The sequence below is a fragment of the Aquarana catesbeiana genome, linkage group LG05 (assembly GCF_042186555.1).
Source record: "Aquarana catesbeiana isolate 2022-GZ linkage group LG05, ASM4218655v1, whole genome shotgun sequence".
Lineage (NCBI taxonomy): Eukaryota > Metazoa > Chordata > Amphibia > Anura > Ranidae > Aquarana > Aquarana catesbeiana.
This window is the reverse complement of record NC_133328.1, coordinates 409,446,782-409,466,831: the sequence shown is the minus strand read 5'-3', so window position 1 is coordinate 409,466,831 and position 20,050 is coordinate 409,446,782. Positions and strand designations below refer to the sequence as shown.

The window sequence follows — 20,050 nt, the reverse complement described above, 5'->3', positions numbered from 1 at the left end:
GCTTTTCTAGTGAAGTCACCTTACTGAAGCAGCGCATAGCATTTTTTATTTTTCTTATTTATTTGCCATCCCGGTGAAACATGTCCTACAGCTAAACAACAAATAATTTTGTATTCCATTACATGGCAGGAATAAATTATATTTGGTTGGGAAATGGCACAAACTGCTTTGAATTGCATACTCTTTCACCCTACTTCCTATATCATTCAAAGTTGGCTGCCACCATTTTTATTTATATTCCTGACAATCTGCCGCAGAACTTTTTAGGTTGTTAATATGAAATATGATGTTCATTCATCATATAAGTGAACCTCCAGCAACAAATGGGGAAATCATCAGTTTACCCATTTTTTTACTCTATTTAACAGAAGTGTTGGCAACATCTGCTGACTTACTAGCGGTCATGCTTATGCACAAACTGCAGGGTATGTGAAATTGCTAGTCATTTCTTGTTTCAAACAGCATGTTATCTTTTCCTAGAACAGAATCTATCATCATGATTTGTCAAGAGTAGTGGGTGCAGCTACATTGTAAACCAAGAATACACCAAACAAACTGGCTAGTATTGCCTTTATAATTTCAGTTATTTGTTATTGTTGTTTTGATGAAACATATTAATGTTAACCTGAGACTTGCCCATTCAAGCAAAGCAAAAGAGTTTCTTTAAAGTGTAAATATGGGCAAAAAAATTCTATAAGTAGCATTAATGCAGCAGTCTTTATTTTTCTGTGTTCTCCTGTAACAACACTACATTGCCTGTTGGTCTTGCCAGTAGATTTTTTTAAAGAGGGTTAAAGCTGAGTGTCCATAAACTTAACTTGCCCAGATGCAAGTGCAGGCCCCTTTAACTCAATTTCCCAAAGCTCTCTGAGTTGCTAGGAGGGAATGCTGAAGCAACAGCGGCATCTGTAATACTACCATAGAGGGAAGAAAGCAACCTACCATCCCTGCAATAATGACCAAACTGGGGACCCCTGATAAATGCTCTGTATCTCGTAATCTGGTAAAAAGCTGGCATTGTTAGGATTCCTTTTGGGATGAGGGTTGTGGCACCACCTAATGTAGAACTTATACTTCCTATGAATGTTGACTCTTATCATGAATTGCAAGTCTTCACTGTTCTCGTAGAAAGTAAAAGTTTCTCTATTTGCTGCCAGGACTCTTACAGTGGTATGATACTAGTTAAAACCTATAACACCAATACTCTACTACTCTGGCTGCTCCCTGGAACAGCAGTGGAAGAACTGACCCTAATCATGGATGTGCTTGCCCCCAAGGTGGAGCACATAGAACTTCAAGAGTTGTCACCACATGGTAAGAGTGAATGTGATCCAGTGGTTGGCAGGAACAAACTAAAAGTGGGCAGGAGAACGCATATTACTACTCCTACAACAAACCACCTACCGAGTTAGAAGTAGTAAGGCGTCTACAGAATAAGTGGTCAGGGATGGTCTCATAGGAAGACAATGTCCTAGGCTGTAGCAATGGGTTTGAAAACGATATACCCAGAGGTGGGAGCCCTTCCATCTGGGAGAAATATTGAGAAGTCAGGCGGATGCTAGAACAGATGATGCAACAAGGTGTGATCAAAGAGTGTAAGAGCTGATGGGTAGCTCAAATTGCCTTGGTGCGGAAGAAGGATTGGACTCCTGACTTTTGTGTGAACTATAGGTGTCTGAATATTGTTACCATGAGTGGCACCTATCTTCTTTCACAGATTGAGAAATCCATTGCCTCCCTAGGACAGATCCCCCCGCCAAGGCAAATTGACCAAAGACTACTTTCATTACTCCGATGGGGTTGTGTCATGTCCAAGGGATGCCCTCTGGGTTAAATAATGCACATTCCACATCCCAGAAGACAATGGAACATTGTCTTGGGGACATGGATCTGGATAGCGTCCTGATTTATGCATGCAATGCAGTGTTTTCTGTTACATTCAAGAACCATCTTGCACACTTAGATGCCATCTTGGCCTGGCTGCACCATATTGGAGTGAAGCTGAAACCCAAGAGGTACCATCTATTCAATTAAGATCGAGTTCCTAGGATATGTGATTTCCAGACAATGTCAAGAAAGTAAAGACCATACAGGACTGAAGGTATTAGAAATGGAATCAGTGGCACTGTGGTTCATATGCAGTTCTAGTGTCCACCAGTGGATATCTCCCAGCAGCCAGCTGGTACCAGGAGTTAGTTTGTACCTTATGCTGGCTGCTGGAAGGGTATTTAGTTCCTTTTCTAGAATCTTTGAGTGTCCCAGTGTTTTACCTGTCTGTCCATGCTCTGTGCTAGTTGTTCCTTGAAGCCTGTGATCATGCTGCTTGTACTTGCCCCCATGTGAACCTGGTCACCATTCTGGCCCTATTCCTGACCTGTCTTATCCACTGCTCCTTTCAATTCCTGCCTTGCCCTGCTTTACCCAATTCTTCCTGCACCTGTATATAATATTGGTAAGTTGCACTTGTTTGTTGCCCTGTTAGTTATTAGTCAGGATAAATAAGTAGTTTCATGGTTCATGTCTTACTGGTGCTTGCATATTCACATATGTACAGTATGTCGTTATGTGTATATTTCATTTCATTCTTGTTGCATAGTTACATTGTTAGGTTTTAAAAAGACATAAGTCCGTGTTCAACCAATGTAAAAAAATAAATAAATATAGAACCTCTATATACACAGTCCTATACCTCCAGTTGATCCAGAGTTAGGCAAAAAAACCTATAGAGCACGGACCAATTTGCTGCAGCTGTGGAAAAAAATCCTTTCTGATCTCCCAGGAGGCAATCAGATATTCCCTGGGTCAACACTCTCAGTTTTTTCCCTAAAAATTTTAATATCTTGTTACCGTATAAAAATAAAATAAGATGCATTGTTATTGTTCAAATGTGGCACTCTCTTATAACTGGGCTACTGGGTTGAAATAGTTTTTTGGCTTCACTGTGATCAGTGGTGTGGTGGTTGATTGTTTTTGTCTGGTTGGGGTTTCTTAGCTGGGTGTTTGGTTTCTCCCACCTGATTCTAGCAGGGGCTTCTGGAGTGTGAAGAGGGAGAGTCAGATGACCACTGTGAGTGTTTGTCATGCCCTGGCCGGTCCCTGAAGGGAGTCACCCGGGGGTGGCTGGGGGGTGTTGGGTGTTTGGGGGCCAACAAACAAAGAGTGTTCTTTTCTCTCAGAGGGGTTTCCAGTTCTCCTGAGGCTCCTCCCCCTGGGAGATAGCTTCTAAGACAAGGAATTGCTGTCTGGGCCTCAGCAGGAGTTGGGTTGGAGGACTGAAGAAGATTGCTAAAGTTGTTTTGGTACAGTTTTGGCCTCTGCAAGAGCTGGGCTGAGGGCCTGGGAAAGACTAATTATTCAAAGTAAGGCACTTTTCTGAAGTCATGGTATGGAGAAGGATCTTTTATCCCCCTCATGAAGAATTTTCTGGTGGAAACTGCAGTGTGAGTAGTAGATCACTCAGTGTGAGTAGTGGAACACTCAAACCTTATGACCTACCCTCTGAAAAGCCCAAAGACTTCATACGTTTGTCTCCATTATTAGTTATAATAATTGTTATTAGTCCACCATTGCACGCAGGGATGAAAAATGTGACCTCCTTCATGTTTCAGAAGAACTGAAGGATTTCTGGTCTACATTGGATATCCAAGTCTCTTCACTCTCTGGATGGTCTGTCCATTTTGACCTACTGGAACTCTCATTACAATTAATATGGTAGTAGAATTTGGGCCCCAGATCCAAAGCTGACAACCCCCAGTGGAACAAGTCCTGCCTACACTCTGCTGGACTTTTCTGCCTTTAAAAAATTGTGACTTTACACATGTTTCTATCCTTATCCTGGTTTCCTCCTTACCTTTCCTCTACCCTTACACCTTGTTGTACTCCCCTTCATAAAGTTAAAGCATGAACAAATATGGCTTCTGTTTTTCACACCTGGACTGGGATCAAGCAGTGAGATTTACAGACTTTGGCTCAGTTAGGTCTTTTGCCCACAGATCTGTAAACATTGCATGATATTTGATAGAGACTATGTCCACCCACTAGTTTGCTATAGTTTCAAGTTTAGGGTTCTACAACATTGATGTTGAGTACACAATTTGATTTTTGTGTTGGAGATTAAGTGAATGGCAAACAATGGGCCCGATTGCAGTTGGCCTTCAGTGCCTCCAAATGGAAACTCACTACCCACTAGTGGGGAAACCTGCTATACATTGACCCTTGTGACCCGTGACTAGGCCTTGTTTTTTTCCCTGAATTTGACTATGTATATCTTTGTGATTCTGTCTGTTCAAAGTGGTTCTAAAGTCAAAGGTTCTTTTTTCTTAATGCATTCTATGCATTAAGATAAAAAAAATCTTCGGTGTGCAGCAGCCCCCCTCAGCCATCTCATACTTACCTGAGCCCCATTTCAATCCAGTGATGTTGCATGAGAGCCTCGGCTGTCTGGAGACTCTCCCTCCACATTGGCTGTGACAGCAGTGAGCTCCATTGGCTCTAGCTGCTGTCAATCAAAGTCAGTGAGCCAATGAGGAGAGAGAGGGGGCAGGCCAGAGCCAGTTCTACAGCCTAAACTGTTTTTACCTTAATGCATTCCCTGCATTAAGGTAAATGTTTAGGTGGCAGTATTTCCCCCTCATCCCCCGGTTATTTTACCGTATTTGAGTCCTCACTCGATCCAGCACTATGCCCATCTGTAGAGGCTCTGTCTTCTCTCCCTGTTCTCATAGGCTTTGCTGAGGCAATGGGAGCCAATGGGGTTTGCTTTATTACTCCATCTAGATTGCAGACATCCTAATACAGGAAGCATGTTACCGGCCAGATCACCAGGTAAAAATAAAAAATAAAAATCCAAAAAAAGAAAACAAATGCAGTCACTACATCTAAGGATTGGTAAGCTGCAATATACTGTATTATATATTCCTTGGGGGGTGTAACACTGCTTTATTGGAAAAAATTGGAATCTTCACCTTGTACACTTTGTATGGTATGCATTCAGGGATTTATTGCTGATTGGTGATCATTTACAAACACTGCTTTATGCATTGGACTTCCCCCTCCTCCAATATGTAGCACAACCCTGTAGAAGTTGCTGATGTCAGGGTTCCCCACTGCTACACAGCCTGTCTCACTGCATTTCCTACTTGCACCCAGACACAAAAATCAGTCCTTTGCTTGTTTTTGTTGTTTTATTTGGGGATGATAACTTGGATGGAGTAAGGGATTATGGGATGCCCAACTTGCAAATGTCCAACAAACAAAACCGGGGGGACAACTTCCTCCCTATTTACAGATTGCTCTTCTTCCTTCCTCCTGCACAAACTTGGTTCCTTTTTGTACAGCTTCTGCTGGATCACTTTCGTTAGCTCAGAAACAGCCCATTACAGGCAGGGACTCTTAGTCCCTTTGTAACGTTGCACATGTGGAGTGAACAGCATCTTGCACCACCTTCTACTTCCACGTAGACACTGATCCCAGCCCTACTGCTTACATAATTGCTTCCTGACTGACATACACATGGAGACTCCCCAGGGCAAGGTTGGATGAAGACTTGGCACATTGTTGTCTTCAAGAGAGACCTGCTAGAGTGGGCAGTCTCTCATCTTGTCTGTCCCTGCACCATGATGATCTACTCACTGTCTCTCCTTGCTTCAGCTGCCTCTCTGGTTAGGTCCCTGAAAGGCCACTGACAGACTCCCTTCAGCACTGCTTCTCCATCTTCCACGCGACTCCTGACTGGCATTGCTCATTCCTATTTAAGGGCTCCTTAGTCCTCTGCCAGGTCCACTTCCTGGGGATAGGCTAAGGGCCCCTAAATATTCAAACAACCCTTCCTAACTTCCGCCCACTATCTTCTAGAACGTTATTCAACATTCTAGAAACAGGGTGAGGCACTAGAGAGCTGCCAGGATGAATCATCCAGTCCTGACCTCTAATAAACCTGACCCAGATTCTATGCCTCAGGTTTATCCCTGGGCCAGATGCATCTCCCTGTACTAACATTAGTAGCACACTAGAGGGTGCTACAAATATAATCCACTTACGCACTTATACACATTCTCATTTACCTGGAAAGATTTTGCTAGCTTTTGCTAGCTGGATATAATTTATACAGACAAAACTTTCAAAACATATACAACCAGACACAAATGGAAAAACCCTAAAATTCTCATGGTCAGGCTATATCGATATTTTTAAAATGAATATCCTACCATAAATGTAACTCTTGTTTCAAATGTTACCAAAACCTTTGCCCAAGGATTTCCTCAGATCCCTGACCTCCAAATGTATAATTTCTACCTGGTTGTACAAGAAACCTTGAATACAATTCTGGCTGCTAACTTGAACAAAACCTACTGGAGGAATGGGCTTTCTGGATAGTAAAGTCTCAGTACTCAACAGAACCTTGGATTGGGTGCATAGAAAATCCCAGAAACAACGGGAAGAAGTTGAAGAATCTGGTGCAGGCAGGAAACTAGAGCAGTGCTCTGGGTACACATTTAAAAAAGAAGTTTAGTCTTTACGAGTGTCTCCATGAACAATAGGAAATGGTGTGGTCCCAGCAAAACTGTAAAAACAGTTTCCCCTTGACTCCCATTAGGGCCAACCCTAAGTTCTCACCTGGCCTAGACACAGGTGTCTTCCACTATAGTAAGGTTGGCATCCCACTAAGATTACATCATTTCATAAAGAAAGATGAGGTTCTTGCACTGATCAGAGTAAATGCTGCAGCCCTACACCTTTAGATTATTGGAGATGACTCCAATTATGTAACTTTGTTAAAGCGCTCATAAAATCACTAATATTATTAGACCCCTTACAGCAATGGTTCTTGCCCTCATCAGAACCAGACACAAACTTTAAACTCATTGCTGGATGGTGAAGGGTCCTGGTAAGTCTGAGTAAATGAGACCTCCCAGACCTCTGTTAAATGTATGGAATAGTTCAAGGAATCTTGTGGAGTATTATTTCCTAATACAACCTTAGTGGGATCAAAATATTACTCTCATATCCCAAATCACACACAGTCACCCTCCCATTAGACCAGTGTTAACTTTGTAGCCGAAAATATTTTGGTTGCCTAAATTAACACTATTTTAGTCAACTAAAATACGACTAAAACTAAAACAATTCAGATAAAACTAAAACGGCATTTTGGCCAAAAGACTGACTAAAACTAAATTGAAATTTGACGTCAAAATGAACACTGCACTACCACATAAGAATATGTAGACGGCTATATTCAGGTAATATGTGCAATGACATTACAACCAGTAGAATTTACAGTTTTTTTGTTTTTTATTACATTTTAAAGTTGCACTTCTGTTTGTCGAAAAGCAGTTGTTTGTGAAAATTGGTTTTATTTATAAAGATAATATATATATCGCAATGGCAGTGCATGTTCAAACCTTAAGGCTCTGTTCACACCTAGGCGTTTTTGGGCATTTTTCTGCTCTAAGCCTCAGCTCTAAAAACTACCAACAAGACAAATTCCATTCATTTTCATGGCCCCGATTTACATCTGAGAGTTCTGTCACCTAAAGCAAAACGCCCGTCGCTCAAGAAATTACAGGACCTTCTTTTTTGGCAGATTACAGGTGTTTTTTATTCTTTTACATTGGTGACCTTTTGACCTGTACAAATCGCAGCAAAAATCTCTGTAAAATCGCGGCAAAATCACTGCAAAAATTGCGGTAAAACAAAAATAGCGCGACTTTCTGCCTGAAAGCAATACGCTCAGGTGTGAACGGAGCCTAATACCTTAAATAATAACATGTTATTAGATTTTTACTCCAGGAGTATATAATGATTTTGGCAATTCTAGAGAAATGCTTAAATAATATATTACAATTTAACTAAACCCATTTGATATTAGTTGACTAAAATGTAGGAGATTTTTGTCGAAAAAATTTACTGGAGAAATACAACTAAAACTAAAACAATTCAGATGACTAAAATACGACTTGAACTAAAATGGCATTTTAGTCAAAAGACTATAACTAAAAGTGAATAGACATTTTACATAAAAAATTAAGAGTACCCAATTAACCCTTGGGTACTCTTATTTCATAGTAAATCTATGTTAGCTAGCAAATACAGAAAACACGATTCCTCATTTATCAAACACAGCCAAAAGACTGATCCGTAAATACTGGATCAAGCCACCCCCAGTACCCAAATGGACACTGGGAGTGGGTAAAATCTGTCTTATGGAAGAGATACAATTTAGAAATCCAACAGTTACAGGCCTTATTTTCCAATAACCTAATCATATTGATATGTACAAAGCTCCAAAATCCAATGCTGCAAGATAAGCTTACAGGCTTGGAAAAGAGGTCTGAATACTACCTCTCTGACATAAACATCTTGTATTATATCATCTAGAATGCCTAATAGGCACATTTAGGGTCAACGGTTATAGACAATAGCATTCACTTTAGCGGAATGGAGACACTTTTCCCACCTCTCCCTTCTCCCTCAGTCCTAATGTCTATGTGGTGGTGGATGGGCCCAAAACTATTGCTTAAATTTAACTAATACTGTTACAGCACTGCAACAGATAATATCATATTTTATGCAATACCTTCCTTTGTCAACCATGTACACAGTAGTTTATCAATTTAAAGGTTGTGTATGATGCTTTCTTTTCTATTGTTTTGTTGTATGATGCATGATGTTAACAAAACCTTTATTGGACACAATATTATATAACTATAAGCTTACCATTGTAAGCAGACCTGGCAGTGTTATTTGCTTGGTTCCAACTTCAGAAACTGACAGTTTGATGGACAGCTTGGCCCAAGATCATTTTGAGTTCCTTCTCACCTGCTTCTGACCTCCTTTCAACCTGCATTTGACATCATTCTTAGCTGCTTTTGCATTTCCATTGACTTACATTGACAGTTCTGATGTGAACAAAATCCTATGTACACAGGCCCTAAAGCAAACAGTACTCAACGGTTAAATTAAAGTTGTATTAACATTCTTGCAGTGGTCGGTTAAAAAAAATAATATAACGGCTAAAATTTGTGCCTTTGCTGTGGAAAAGTCTGCTTCAGGCTCCTTTCCTGGAAAAAATCCTGCTTCCTGCAGAGCTGGTCATGTGATCAAAAGCTTTGGCAGATCTATGCTACAGAGACTGACCAGCCAACATGAGGTCTATCTTTCTTTTTAACATCACATGACCAAATATGTCAATTTATAGTCATTTAATTACCACAAGAGGGAGCAGCATATTCTCCAGTAGGGATGAGCCAAACACCCTCCGGTTCGGTTCACACCAGAACCTGCGAATGGACCGAAAATTCGCAGGAACGTTAGAACCCCATTGAAGTCTATGGGACTCGAATGTTCAAAATCAAAAGTACTAATTTTAAAGGCTAATTTGCATGGTATTGTCCTAAAAAGGGTTTGGGGACCCGGGTCCTGCCCCAGGGGACATGTATCAATGCAAAAAAAAAGTTTTAAAAACGGGCGTTTTTTCGGGAGCAGTGATTTTAATGATGCTTAAAGTGAAAAAAAAGTGAAATATTCCTTTAAATATCGTACCTGGGGGGTGTCTATAGTATGCCTGTAAAGTGGCGCGTGTTTCCTGTGCTTAGAACAGTCCCTGCACAAAATGACATTTTTGAAGTAATAAAAGTCATTTAAAACTGCTTACGGCTTTAATGTAATGTCGAGTCCCGGTAATATGGATGAAAATCAGTGAGACAAACTGCATGGATACCCCCCCAGTCCATTACCAGGCCCTTTGGGTCTTATATGGATATTAAGGGGAACCCCGCACCCAAATTAAAAAAAGGAAAGGCGTGGGGCCCCAGGCCCTCTGAACAGCAGTATACAGGTGGTGCAAACAGGACAGGGACTGTAGGTTTGTTGTTAAGTAGAATCTGTTTGTAATTTTGAACTGGTACATTTTTAAAGTGTAGCTCCAGCCAAAAAATCTATTTTTAAGCTTTTTGGAAAACATAGGGAAGAGTTATCACCCCTGTGACATTTGTTTTGCTGTCTGTGCACCTCTTCAGAAGATTTTACCTCACTTTCTGTCCCAATGACAAATGCTTTTTGACAATTTGGGGTTTTTAGTGAAACAAGGATTGGTGATAAAGCATCAGTGGAGAGGAGACACATTTTTTCCATATTAACTCTTACAGGAGAGAACTTCCCTTCCTAGGGGTAGATTTCATCTCACTTCCTGTTGTCTCCTTCCGTTTGCAAGTAGGAGTCGTTTGTAATTTGGATGTTTGAAAGTAGGGGCCTGCCCTATATACTCTGCAGAAATTGCGGCCTTAGGTGTTGGTGTTGCCACAACACTGTAAGCCCTCACAGTTACTCTTGGTGGGCGCAGGAAAGGGCTCTGCTGTGAAATATTAGATGAAGAATTGTAATTACATGCCCCTGTTGAACAAGGTCAGAAAAATTGGGCCTTTGGTGGTGGTGGTGGTGGTGGTGGTGCTGGTGCTACAACACTGTAAGTCCTCACAGTTACTCTTGGTGGATGCAGAAACGGGCCCTGCTGTGAAATATTAGATCAAGAATTGTAATTACATGCACCTGTTGAACAGGGGCAGAAAAATTGGGCCTTTGGTGGTGGTGGTAGTGTTGCCACAACACTGTAAGTCCTCACAGTTACTCTTGGTGGATGCAGAAACGGGCCCTGCTGTGAAATATTAGATCAAGAATTGTAATTACATGCACCTGTTGAACAGGAGCAGAAAAATTGGGCCTTTGGTGGTGGTGGTGTTGCCACAACACTGTAAGTCCTCACAGTTACTCTTGGTGGGAGCTGGAACGGGCCCTGCTGTGAAATATTAGATCAAGAATTGTAATTACATGCACCTGTTGAACAGAGGCAGAAAAATTGGGCCTTTGGTGGTGGTGGTGCTGGTGCTGGTGCCACAACACTGTAAGTCCTCACAGTTACTCTTGGTGGGCGCAGAAATGGGCCCTGCTGTGAAATATTAGATCAAGAATTGTAATTACATGTCCCTGTTGAACAGGGGCAGAAAAATTGGGCCTTAGGAACTGGTGCCACAACACTGCAACCCCTCACAGATACTCTAGTTGGAGCGCAGTAATGAGCCCTCCTGTAAAATATTGCATCAAAAATTGTAATTACACGCCCCTGTTAAACAGGGGCTGAAAAATTGGGCCGTAGGCACTGGTGCTGGTGCCACAACACTGCAACCCCTCACAAATACTCTAGTTGGAGCGCAGGAACGAGCACTGCTGCAAAGTATTGCATCAAAAATTGTAATTACACTCCCCTGTTAAACAGGGGCAGAAAAATTGGGCCTTAGGCACTGGTGCTGGTGCCACAACACTGCAACCCCTCACAGATACTCTAGTTGGAGTGCAGTAATGAGCCCTCCTGTAAAATATTGCATCAAAAATTGTAATTACACGCCCCTGTTAAACAGGGGCTGAAAAATTGGGCCTTAGGCACTGGTGCTGGTGCCACAACACTGCAACCCCTCACAAATACTCTAGTTGGAGCGCAGGAACAAGCCCTGCTGCAAAGTATTGCATCAAAAATTGTAATTACACGCCCCTGTTAAACAGGGGCTGAAAAATTGGGCCTTAGCCACTGGTGGCGGCGCCCAGAACCAAAAATTATTCAGTTACATCAACATCAGGTGCTTGGTAGATGGTGGTGATCCAAGACTGATTCATTTTTATGAAGGTCAGTCGATCGACCGAGTCGGTGGACAGACGCACCCTGTGATCAGTTACAAAACCTCCAGCAGCACTGAATGTGCGTTCCGAAAGAACGCTGGATGCAGGACAGGCCAGTAGCTTAATTGCATACTGTGTAAGCTCTGGCCAGTGATCCATCCTCAAGACCCAGTAACCCAGAAGATTTTCGGTGGGAAAGGTGTCCAAGTCAGAACTTGCCCCTAGTTATTCCTGCACCATGTAAAACAGACGCTGGCGATGGTTGCTGGAACCGATCATACCTTGGGGCTGCGGACTAAAAAATTGTCTGAACGCATCGGTCAGACGGCCATCTTCTCCACCACTCCTTCTTTGACTGACCGAAGCCTCAGCAACACGTTGTCCAGGAACAGGAGTTTGTAACCTCCCAGTCTCTGGGAACGCATTGCACAGACCTTTCTGCAAGGCCTCCCGAAGATGTTACATCATCTGCTCCATCTGTGATGGCAAGACAAGGTCCGCAACCTTACCCTTGTAACGTGAATCAAGGAGGGTTGCCAGCCAGTATTGATCCCTCTCCTTGATACCATGAATACGAGGATCCTTTCGCAGGCTTTGCAGGATCAGGGAGGCCATGCACCGTAGGTTTGCTGAGGCATTCGGTCCGGAGTCCTCTGGGTCACTAGGGACGACATGATCCACAGCCACCTCCTTCCAGCCACGTACAAGTCCATGGGTTTCTTGGGACTGTAAATGATCCCTTAAAGACTGCTGCTGATGCTGAGTGCCAAGCTCCACCTCCATACTGACACAATCCTCCTCTTCCTCCTCCTCCTCCTCCTCGTTCTCTTCCTGTGTGATCGGCGGGCACGCAGGAACACTGTCTGGATAAAGGGGGCCTTGAGAGCTAAGGAAGTCCTCTTCCTGCCTCTTTTCTGCCTCAAGTGCCCTGTCCATTACTCCATGCAGCATGTGCTCCAACAGGTGAACAAGGGGGACAGTGTCACTGATGCATGCACTGTCACTGCTCACCATCCTCGTGGCCTCCTCAAATGGTGACAGGACAGTGCATGCATCCCTGATCATGGCCCACTGACGTGGGGAAAAAAAACAAGCTCCCCTGACCCTGTCCTTGTGCCATAGTCGCACGGGTACTCATTGATGGCCCTCTGCTGCATGTGAAGCCTGGCCAACGTTGAGTTCCACCTGGTGGGCATGTCACAGATTAGGCGGTTCTTGGGCAGGTTAAATTCCTTTTGGAGGTCAGCCAGCCGAGCACTGGCATTATATGACCTGTGGAAATGCACACAGACTTTCCTGGCCTGCCTCAGGACATCCTGTAAGCCCGGGTACCTGCCCAAGAACCGCTGAACCACCAAGTTAAGGATGTGAGCCAAACAGGGCACATGGGTCAGTTGTCCCTGTTGGAGGGCGGAGAGGAGGTTGGTGCCATTGTCGCAAACCACCATACCTGCCTTAAGCTGGCGTGGCATCAACCACCTCTGAACCTGCCCCTGCAGAGCTGACAGAATCTCTGCCCCAGTGTGGCTCCTGTCCCCCAAGCACACCAGCTCAAGCACCGCATGGCATCTTTTGACCTGCGTGCTTGCGTAGCTCCTTGAACGCCTACGGAGCACCGCTGGTTCCAAAGTTAAATCAGCACAGGAAGAGGCCATGGAGGAAGAAGAAGAGGAGGGGATGGAGGAGAGAGGTGTGGCAGAATCACCACTAGTAGTATTTTGGAGGCGTGGTGGCAGAACAACCTCCAACACTACTGCACCTTGTCCTGCATCCTTCCCAGCTGCCAGAAGAGTCACCCAGTGCGCGCTAAAAGATAGGTAACCTCCCTGTCCATGCCTGCTGGACCATGAGTCAGCGGTAATATGCACCTTACCACTGACTGCCCTGTCCAGCGAGGCCAAGACATTGCCTTCCACATGCTGGTAGAGAGCCGGAATCGCCTTCCGTGAGAAAAAGTGGCGTTTGGGAACCTGCCACTGAGGAACCCCACATTCCACAAACTCACGGAAGGGGGCAGAGTCTACCAACTGAAAAAGCAGCAGATGAAGTGCTAGCAATTTAGCCATGCTAGCATTCAACCGCTGGGCATGTGGATGGCTGGGAGTGAACTTATTTTGGCGGTGCAGCAGCTAGGGAAATCTGCCTGTTACAATCTGACATCGGTGTACCGAAAGCAGATTGCCCCCAAGTACTTGGCTGGGACACACCTAATTCTACACCTTCATTCCTCTCAGTGCAGGTCTCAGAGAGGACTGAGGGTATAGTGGGGTTGGAGATCCCAGCTGATGAGGAGCAAGGAGAGGTCCTCTTTGTTCTTTGGTATGGGTGGTGCTGGAGATGTTTTGGCCACGAGGGATACGCTTGAGACATATGTTGCAAATAGCAGCGGTGGGATCTGATGCACTCGTCTCAAAAAAGGCCCACACCAAAGAACTTTTGGAATAACGCGCAGAGACAGCAGCGCCCTGCACATGCGGAGCTCTGTGGTGTGATGCAGTCGGTGTGCTGCCCTTAAGCTGGCCCCTGGAGGGCATCCTGCCTCGTTGGTGATGTGCCTCCTCCTCCTCCTCTCTCCTATCAGGCACCCATGTGGAGTCAGTGACCTCATCATCCCCTCCCTCCTCATCACTGGAGCAAAGCTGGCAGTATGCTGCAGCTGGGGGAACATGACTGCCAGATTGCTGTCCTTCTTGGGCATCCCCTCTCTCTGGGCTCACGTTACTGCCTTCCTCGAGCTGGGTACCATCATCGGAGCCTTCAAAACGCTGGGCATCCTCCTGGAGCATGTACTCAACACTGTGGTCAAACAGTTCGGGGGACTCCTCAGGAGGACATGGTGGGGCTAGGGAAGGAGTGACTGATGGCATTGAGCCAAGGCAAGAGGACGCGTTAGAAGCTGCTTTGCCAGACAAAGTACCCTGAGCCTGGGTGAGAGAGGATGAGAAGGATGAGGACAGCTTGGTCATCCACTCTACCAAGTCTTCCGCATGTTGCAGCTCAACACAGCCAGCTGCCAAAAAAAAGGACAAGCGTGTCCCACAGCCACGTGCTGATGAGGATGCACCGTCTCCATGACCAGCACTGTTGCCTCGAGACACAGAGCCAGCTTGCCCTCTTTTATTGGCTTGTGACTGTCTGCCTCTCCTTGTTGGCCTTCCAGACATACTAATGGCTTGCAGTGAGATGTAGCTGCACAAAGCTGGGATGTACAGTGTATGTATATATATATATATATCTATATATCTATATATATATATATAGATATATATATATATATATATATATACTGATACTGCAGCTAGCAGAATCAACTGCCTGCCTGTAGTATTATTAGTATGAGAACACCAGCAATTGTCTTCAGGTAGCTTTAGGTGCACACTGTGCAGAGGACGCAGTGCACTAACTGTAAATACTGTAGCTGCCTGCCTGTGGAATAAATAGGATCAGAAGAACACCACCAATTTTATTCAGGTAGCTTTAGGTGCACACTGTGCAGATGACACAGTACACTAACTGTAAATACTGTAGCTGCCTGCCTGTAGTATTAATAGGATCAGAAGAACACCACTAATTTTCTTCAGGTAGCTTTAGGTGCACACTGTGCAGAGGACACAGTGCACTAACTGTAAATACTGTAGCTGCCTGCCTGTGGTGTTAATAGCAGCAGAACAACAGCAATTGTCTCCAGGTTGCTTTAGGTGCACACTGAGCAGAGGACGCACTACACTAACTTGTAAATACTGCAGCTGCCTGCCTGTGGTATTAATAGGAGCAGAACAACAGCAATTGTCTCCAGGTAGCTTTAGGTGCACACTGTGCAGAGGAAGCACTGCACTAATTGTAAATACTGTAGCTGCCTGCCTGTGGTATTAATAGGATCAGAAGAACACCACTAATTTTCTTCATGTAGCTTTAGGTGTACACTGTGCAGGGGACGCACTACACTAAATTGTAAATACTGCAGCTGCCTGTGGTACTTTACTAATAGGATCAGAAGAACACCACTAATTTTCTTCAGGTAGCTTTAGGTGCACACTGTGCAGAGGACGCACTACACTAACTTGTAAATACTGCAGCTGCCTGCAGTACTGTACTAATAGGATCAGAAGAACACCACTAATTTTCTTCAGGTAGCTTTAGGTGCACACTGTGCAGAGGACACAGTACACTAACTGTAAATATTGTAGCTGCCTGCCTGTGATATTAATAGGATCAGAAAAACACCACTAATTTTCTTCAGGTAGCTTTAGGTGCACACTGTGCAGAGGACATGGTGCACTAACTGTAAATACTGTAGCTGCCTGCCTGTGGTATTAACAGGAGCAGAACAACAGCAATTGTCTCCAGGTAGCTTTAGGTGCACACTGTGCAGAGGACGCACTACACTAGCTGTAAATACAGTACCTGCCTGCCTGTGGTATTAATAGGATAAGAAGAACATCACTAATTTTCTTCAGGTAGCTTTAGGGGCACACTGTGCAGAAGACACAGTGCACTAACTGTAAATACTGTAGCTGCCTGCCTGTGGTATTAATAGGAGCAGAACAACAGCAATTGTCTCCAGGTAGCTTTAGGTGCACACTGTGCAGAGGACACACTACACTAACTGTAAATGCTGTAGCTGCCTGCCTGTGGTATTAATAGGATCAGAAGAACACCACTAATTTTCTTCAGGTAGCTTTAGATGCACACTGTGCAGTGAACACAGTGCACAAACTATAAATACTGTAGCTGCCTGCCTGTGGTATTGATAGGAGCAGAACAACAGCAATTGTCTCCAGGTAGCTTTAGGTGCACACTGTGCAGATGAAGCACTACACTAACTGTAAATACTGTAGCTGCCTGCCTGTGGTATTAATAGGATCAGAAGAACACCACTAATTTTCTTCAGGTAGCTTTAGGTGCACACTGTGTAGGGGACGCACTACACTAAATTGTAAATACTGCAGCTGCCTGCGGTACTGTACTAATAGGATCAGAAGAACACCACTAATTTTCTTCAGGTAGCTTTAGGTGCACACTGTGCAGAGGACACAGTACACTAACTGTAAATATTGTAGCTGCCTGCCTGTGATATTAATAGGATCAGAAGAACACCACTAATTTTCTTCAGGTAGCGTTAGGTGCACACTGTGCAGAGGACACAGTGCACTAACTGTAAATACTGTAGCTGCCTGCCTGTGGTATTAATAGCAGCAGAACAACAGCAATTGTCTTCAGGTAGCTTTAGGTGCACACTGTGCAGAGGACGCACTACACTAACTGTAAATGCTGTAGCTGCCTGCCTGTGGTATTAATAGGATCAGAAAAACATCACTAATTTTCTTCAGGTAGCTTTAGATGCACACTGTGCAGTGGACACAGTGCACTAACTGTAAATACTGTAGCTGCCTGCCTGTGGTATTAATAGGAGCAGAACAACAGCAATTGTCTCCAGGTAGCTTTAGGTGCACACTGTGCAGAGGACGCAGTACACTAACTTGTAAATACTGCAGCTTCCTGTGGTACTGTACTAATAGGATCAGAAGAACACTCATTTTCTTCAGGTAGCTTTAGGTGCACACTGTGCAGAGGACGCAGTACACTAACTGTATACTGTAGCTAATAGGACTAAAAGGATCAGAAGAACACCAGCAATTTTCTTCAGGTACTGTAAAAACACCTGCCTGCCTGTCAGTAGTAGGAAGGGAATAACAGGAACGGATCTGGCTAAACTGAATACAGTGTGTATATATATATATATATATATATATATATATATATATATATATATACACACACACAACACCTAGGATGTATATATATATATATATATATATATATACACACACAATACACTGTAAGTGCAGCTAACTGACTCGCCTGCCTACTCTGGGGGTCATTTACTATAGCGCCAAAAAATTATCCTGCAGTACCAAAAAATAACTCTCAAAAAAGGCCAGAGGGACTTCAACTCTCAGAAAGTCAGCGCTAATGCAAATGGAAAGCAGCGCTATTGCGGCAATAATGCCTGTCAGATCACATATGCTGGAATAGTGGAAGTCAAAGGGGCTCAAACCTGCAAAATCCAAAGTTCTCACTGAAGGCTTATATGCAAGTTCTTTGCCATAAAAAGTGTTTGGAGATCTGGGTCCTGCCCCAGGGGACATGGATCAATGCAAAAAAAAATTTTTTAAACTAACATTTTTTGGGAGCAGTGATTTTAATAATGCTTAGAAGAGTGAAACAATAAAAATGTAATATTCCTTTAAATTTCGTACCTTGGGGGTGTCTATAGTATGCCTGTAAAGGGGCGCATGTTTCCCATGTTTAGAACAGTCTGACAGCAAAATGACATTTCAAAGGAAAAAAAGTCATTTAAAACTACTCGCGGCTATAAATGAATTGCCGGTCTGACAATACACATAAAAGTTAATTGATAAAAACGGCATGGGAATTCCCCATAGGGGAACCCTGAACCAAAATTTAAAAAAAAATGGCATGGGGGTCCCCCTAAATTCCATACCAAGCCCTTCAGGTCTGGTATGGATATTAAGGGGAACCCCGGACAAAATAAAAAAAAAATGGCGTGGAGTCCCCTCAAAATTTATACCAGACCCTACAGGTCTGGTATAGATTTTAAGGGGAACCCCGCGCCAAAGTAAAAAAAAATGGCATGGGGCACGCAACCTGGCAGGCCGCAGGAAAAGAGGGGGGGACGAGAGAACGCCCCCCTCCTGAACCGTACCAGGCCACATGCCCTCAACACTGGGAGGGTGCTTTGGGGTAGCCCCCCAAAACACCTTGCCTCCATGTTGATGGGGACAAGGGCCTCATCCCCACAACCCTTGCCCGGTGTTTGTGGGGGTCTGCGGGCGGGGGGCTTATCGGAATCTGGAAGCCCCCTTTAACAAGGGGACCCCCAGATCCCGGCCCTCCCCCCTGTGTGAAATGGTAAGGGGGTACAAAAGTACCCCTACCATTTCACAAAAAAAGTGTCAAAAATGTAAAAAATTACAAGAGACAGTTTTTGGCAATTCCTTTATTTAAATGCTTCTTCTTTCTTCTATCTTCTATCTTCCTTCGGTTTCTTCCTCCATCTTCTTCTGGTTCTTCCTCTGGTGTTCTCATCCAGCATCTTCCTCCGCTGCGTCGGCGTCTTCTTCCCTTCTTCTCCTCGGGCCGCTTCGCATCCATGATGGGAGGCTCCCGCTGTGTGACACTTCTCCTCTTCTGACGGTTCCTAAACAACAGAGGGCGGGGCCACCTGGTGACCCCCGCCCCCCTCTGACGCACGGGGACTTCCCTGTGGCATTCCCCATGACGTATAAATAAAGGAATTGTCAAAAACTGTCTTTTGCCATTTTTAACATTTTTGACATTTTTTTTGTGAAATGGTAGGGGTACTCCCTTACCATTTCACACAGGGGGGAGGGCCAGGATCTGGGGGTCCTCTTGTTATAGGCATGTGCATTTCGTTTCGTTCCGAATCGAAATTCGGACGAATTTTTCATTATTCGGAAATTCGGATGCATCCGAATTTCCGAATGACAAAAGTAAAGAATTTAAACGAATCCGAAAAAAAACGAACGAATTCGAATCGAATTCGAAAACATATTCGAATCGAATTCGAAAACATATTCGAATCGAATTCGAAAACATATTCGAATCGAATTCGAAAACATAATCAAATTTTAAAAAAATAGAAAACGTTTTTCTAAAAAAAACAATAAGGTAGAATATAAAATAATAAAGCAATAGAATATGTATATATATATATATATATATATATATATATATATATATATATGTTTTTTTATGCTTTTCTTTTCTATTATTTTATATTCTATAATAGTATTTTCAATTCAAATTCAAATTCATTCTATACGAAATTCGAATTTCGGAACATGGCTTCTGAAGTTTGAATTTCGTATAGAATGAATTCGAATTTGAATAGAAAAGATTAGAACAGAAAATAATAGAAAAGTATAGACTATAAAAACAATAGAACAGAATAGAAGAAAATATAATATATATAATTTATTCTATTCTGTTCTATTGTTTTTCTAGTCTTTTCTCTTCTACTCTATTCTAATCTTTTCTATTCAAATTCGAATTCATATTATAAGAAATTCAAATTTCGGAAGATGGTTTTATATATATATATATATATATATATATATATATATATATATATATATATATATATAGAGAGAGAGAGAGAGATATATCTCTCTCTCTCTCTCTCTCTCTCTCTCTCTCTCTCTCTCTCTCTCTCTCTCTCTCTATATATATATATATATATATATATATATATATATATATAAAACCATCTTCCGAAATTTGAATTTCTTATAATATGAATTCGAATTTGAATAGAAAAGATTAGAACAGAGTAGAA

At 43.1% G+C, this 20,050-nt stretch overlaps 1 pseudogene; it reads left to right on the top strand.

Moving 5' to 3' along the window:
• Positions 1–1,037: 1,037 nt before the first annotated feature.
• The window catches only part of LOC141146032 (cysteine-rich protein 3-like), a 48,891-nt pseudogene continuing 29,878 nt past the window's right edge, over positions 1,038–20,050 (top strand).